We start from the raw sequence: 5348 nt of genomic DNA, 5'->3' as shown, positions 1-5348 counted from the left end.
CATGAACCCTCAAAGAATATGCTGTGAAGATGATAATTCAGGGCAAAGCAAATGGAAAGTTGGACTCATGCTGAAGACCCAAATTCAAATTGGTGGATGTTCATTTTACTTTATTTCTTTGCAATCTTCCACAGAAGAGCTTAGAAACATTAAGTTTTGCATCTTGTAAATACGGTCACCACAATGCCTCTGTGGCACTTACTGTCTTTAAAATATAGAAACTGAATGTACCTGGGGAAGAAATGTTGCCTTCATGTAAGGGAACTGAATTAGTAGCTAAAACTGCATGCTTTAAACAACTAGGTCAGTTGCATGTTATCACAACAGCAGCCATTTGTAAAGTTAAGTGGACACTACTTCTGTTTGGTGACTGGACATATGACTTGGTCTCTGATCCACAAAGATGTAAACTGTAAGGTAGGAAGGGAAAAATCCAATACTTGTCCATTCAACTGATGGTAAAAGTAGCAATCTGCCATAAACACATAATACAGGGACTAACTGTGGGGTCTATAACAGAACTGCTGGGGTCCTGAGTACTAGAGGCCTACACCAGGGGTCCCCAAACTACGGCCCGCGAGCCAGATACGGCCCCCCAGGGTCCTCAATCCGGCCCCTGGTATTTACAGACACACACACACCCCCATCTCCTCTGCCGGGCAAGCTCAGTCGGCAGCCTCTGCACTGCGAGGTCCAGCCAACTCGGGCGAATCGCCAGAGCCCCGGCGCGGCAAAGTCCCTTCAGTCCCTTCTGGCCACCCTGTCCGGACTGCGCGGCCGGGCTGAGGAGGGGGGCGGCGGCATCAGCGAGGGGGGCGGCTCCCCCGTCTCTCCCTCCCTCCCTCCAGCTCCCAGGCAGGACAAGCAAGCCAGCACCAGTAGGAAGTGCGCGCACCATCATGTCAAAAAAAAGAACAATTGACTCTGAGTGCGGGGTGTTCCAAGAAAAGTGGACTTCTGATTATTTTTCCACGGAGTACAAAGAGCGAGCTGTTTGTCTGATATGCCAGAATTCAGTGTCTGTGTCAAAGGAATACAATTTGCGTCGACACTACGAAACTCAACATAAAGGTAAATATGATTCTTTGGTCGGACAAGTGAGAAAAGATAAAATATTAAGACTGAAACATGGATTGACAACTCAGCAAAATACGTTTGTGAAGCAAAAGCAGCTCAATATGTCATCACTTCGAGCAAGCTATCAAGTTGCCAAGCCCGTAGCGCGCACTGGCAGAGCATTCACAGAGGGAGAATTTGTTAAAGAATGCCTTCTTTCTGTGGCCAAAGAGATGTGTCCAGAGAAGGCGGATTTATTTAGTACAGTGAGGCTTTCAGGACCTGCAATTACACGAAGGACTGAAGAAATGGGGGAAAATTTGAATCTGCAGTTGCAAAACTCCTCAAAAAAACTTTGCTGTTTCTCATTGGCACTCGCCAAAAGCAATGATGTTCGTGATTCTGCACAACTTCTAATTTTCATTCGTGGGACAAATGATCGTTTCAAAGTCACAGAGGAGCTTGCTGCACTGAAAAGCACCAAAGGAACAATTACAGGAGAGGATATCCATGAGAAAGTTTGCCAAACTATGAACGATTTGGAGCTGGACTGGGGTAAACTATTCAGTGTGACACCTGGTGGTGCTCCTAGCGTGGTGGGGTCCATGAAAGGAGTGGTTGCACACATTAACAAAGAGATGGACAAACGCAGCCATTCACATCCAATAGCCATACACCGCATCATCCACCAACAAGCCCTGTGTTGTAAATCACTGAAGCTGGACTCTGTCATGAAAATTGTGCTTTCTTGTGTTAACTGCATTAGAGCTCACGCACTAAACCACAGACAGTGTCAGGAATTTCTGTCTGAGCTAAATGTTGCCTATGAAGATATTCTGTACCACACAGAAGTCCGCTGGCTGAGTCGAGGGACAGTTTTGAAACGATTTTATGACTTACTTCCACAGGTTTATGATTTTGTGCTTTCTAAAAACAAAGAAGTACCAGAGCTCAAAGATGCAGAACGGAAATGGCACCTTGCGTTTCTGACAGATGTAACAGAGCTACTCAACAATTTCAGTGTCCAGCTTCAAGGAAAGGGGAAGCTCATCTGTGATGTGTATTCACATGTGAAAGCATTTCAAGTCAAATTAGACCTGCTCATTAACCAAGTAAAGGAGGAAAACTTCTGCCATCTCCCCACAACTCAAAACCTGTCTGCAGAAAAACCAGCAGTCGCATTCCCAAACAAAACGTGTATGGATGTACTAGAAATGTTGCAAAAGGAGTTTCAAATTAGATTTAAAGAGCTTCGTCTCCATGAACAGGACATGCAGCTTTTCCGGAACCCATTTTCTGTTGACATTGAAACTGTTGATCCGATTTACCAAATGGAATTGGCCGAGCTACAGACTTGTGACTCGCTGAAAGATGCATTCAAATCAAGCAGCCTTACTAATTTCTATGCGTCTCTCCCCTCAGAGACATATCATAATCTCAGGAACCATGCACTCCAAATTGCAACCATCTTTGGCAGCACCTATGTCTGTGAGCAGACTTTTTCCCAAATGAAACATCTGAAATCTCCAGTCAGATCCAGACTAACTGATGAACACTTGCATCACTTGCTACGACTGGCAGTGACAAATATGGAACCTAACACTGACCATCTCATTAGCCAAAAGCAGGCCCATAGTTCACATTGAAATATTATTGGTTTTTGTTGATTACAATTGTTCTTAATTTAAAATATTGCATTCTTTTCCCTGTTTTTTGTGCACTACTACAAACAAAATATGTGCAGTGTGCATAGGGATTTGTTCATTTTTTTCCAAACTATAGTCCGGCCCCCGACAGTGTCTGAGGGACAGTGAACTGCCCCCCTGTTTAAAAAGTTTGATGACCCCTGGTTTAGGTCTAAAGGATTATATGTACACAGCCACTCATCAGAGTCAGCCTTTGCCTGTCAGAGCCCTCTCAAGGACATTCACTGAAACAGTTTTGTGGATAACTGGCTAGCTGAAAAAGGTCACATAGACATAGTCCAGCTGGCTGGACAAAAATGCACATCGCTCTCAGCTTATCTGAAGTAAAGCAAAAATACACTATCCTTGGCTGTTCTTGTTACACAGTAACAGGAAGATTGCGGTGGGAAAAGGATGTTGCAGGTGGGAACAGATAACTATAGAAGAGAAACTAGGGGCGGGCTTGATATTTAGGCAACTAACCAATAATGAGCTTAACTTTTGTAATATGTATGAGCTAATTATAACAAGGTATAAAAGATGACTGTAAGGCACAATAAATGAAGTCTGCTGATCACTCATATTGAGTGACTGTGTCTTCCCTCCGTCGCGACACAGTTTCACAAAGTTGAAATGATAGATGATTTATTAAGGTGACAGATATAAGAAGTTTGGAATTGCCGTTGATAAATGCACTCTACTGCAAAAATCGAGCTTGAGTTAAGAGTGCAATGCTCTTGTTAACTATACTGTCCTGGGTAATATCCAACATAGTCAGAGGAGCAAGTCTTACCAAAGCGGTGTCTGTGCTTGGGGAGGAGAGAGGTCCAGGCTCATCAACCCATCCAGTAGTTGGAGATCTTGTCCTCAAAAAAGAGGATTCTAAAATGCCAGATTTATACTCATGGCAAGGTAGGACTAAGTCAATTACTGTGTGCTGATTGGTCCTTAGCAAGGATTGTCAATTCTGGAAGGCCAGTGGTGTCCCATGGTTCATCACAGAGTGGGGGGGATTCAGTACAGATTTATGGTACACATTCATGGTACAGACTTATGGTTACAGATTTACGGGAGTTTTCCTTGCTTTTTCTGAAGCAACACATGTCACCCTGGGTGTCACTCAGTCAGTTTGCTTGTTAGACTGCATTTGTTATCTGTTTTGTGAGATAAGCATGCTGTTCAAGTCAAACTCCCACTACTTCCTGCTGATTCATGGCAGCTTTGGTGATTGGCACCAGAAACTCCGGTGTCCCACAACAACTCGATGTGCAAGTGGAAACCAATGATGAGTGGCATTCCTCAGGGGTCGGTATTGGGACCAGTGCTGTTCAAAAGCTTTGTCGGGGACATGGACAGTGGGATCGAGTGCACCCTCAGCAAGTTTATTGATGACACCAAGCTGTGTGGTGTGATCAACACATTGGAGGGAGGGACGCCATCCAGAGGGACCTTGACAAGCTAGAGAGGTGGGCATGTGCAAACCTCATGAGGTTCAACAAGGCCAAGTGCAAGGTTCTGCACCTGGGTTGGGGCAACCCCCAGTATCAATACAGGCTGGGCAGAGAATGGATTGACAGCAGCCCTGAGGAGAAGGACTTGGGGGTGTTGGTAGATGAGAATCTCAGCATGGCCCGACAATGTGCGATTGCAACCCAGAAAGCCAACTGAATTCTGGGCTGCATCAAAAGAAGCATGGCCAGCAGGTTGAGGAAGATTATTCTCCCCCTCTACTCCACTCTTGTGAGACCTCACCTGGAGTAGAGTACTGCATTCATCTCTGGGGCCCCCAACATAAAAATAACATGGACCTGTTGGAACGAGTCCAGAGGAGGGCCATGAAGCTGATCAGAGGGCTGGAGCTCCTCTCCTATGAAGACAGGCTGAGAGAGTTGGGGTTGTTCAGCCTGGAGAAGAGAAGGCTCCAGGGACTCCTTATAGCAGCCTTCCAGTATGTAAAGGGGGCCTACAAGAAAGCTGGAGAGGGTCTTCTTACAAGGGCATGCAGTGATAGGATGAGGGGTAGTGGTTTTAAACTGAAAGAGGGTAGACTTAGATTAGATATTAGGAAGAAATTCTTTACTGTGAGGGTGGTGATGCACTGGAACAGGTTGCCCAGAGAAGTTGTGGATGCCCCATCCCTGGAAGTGTTCAAGGCCAGGTTGGATGGGGCTTTGAGCAACCTGGTCTAGTGGAAGGTGTCCCTGTCCATGGCAGGGGGTTGGAACTGTATGATCTTTAAGGTCCCTTCCAACCCAAACCATTCCATGATTCTATGATTCTATGACATAATCCTATTACAAGAGTCTTATACATGTGTCATGACTTGATATGGCAGAAAAGTTAAAAGTGATACTACCACTGTTTTTCTGCTCTTTTTATTTATAATTTTATTTAATTTTATTTAATCTTCTAAATCAGTATTAACATTTTAGAAATGCAACGAATCATTGTAAAAACTAATTTACAATTTTTGAGATGAAATATAATATTCATGAATACTTGATAAAACCAGATTTTTATGAGTAGCACAGAATCTGAATTGAACAACTACCCTTAGAGAGAAGGGAAAACTAAGTGAAAAATGATGGACTGCAAAACAGGAAAACA

Source organism: Falco peregrinus, chromosome W, assembly GCF_023634155.1.
Source record: "Falco peregrinus isolate bFalPer1 chromosome W, bFalPer1.pri, whole genome shotgun sequence".
In the NCBI taxonomy this organism is placed as follows: domain Eukaryota; kingdom Metazoa; phylum Chordata; class Aves; order Falconiformes; family Falconidae; genus Falco; species Falco peregrinus.
Note: the sequence above shows the minus strand (reverse complement) of the source record.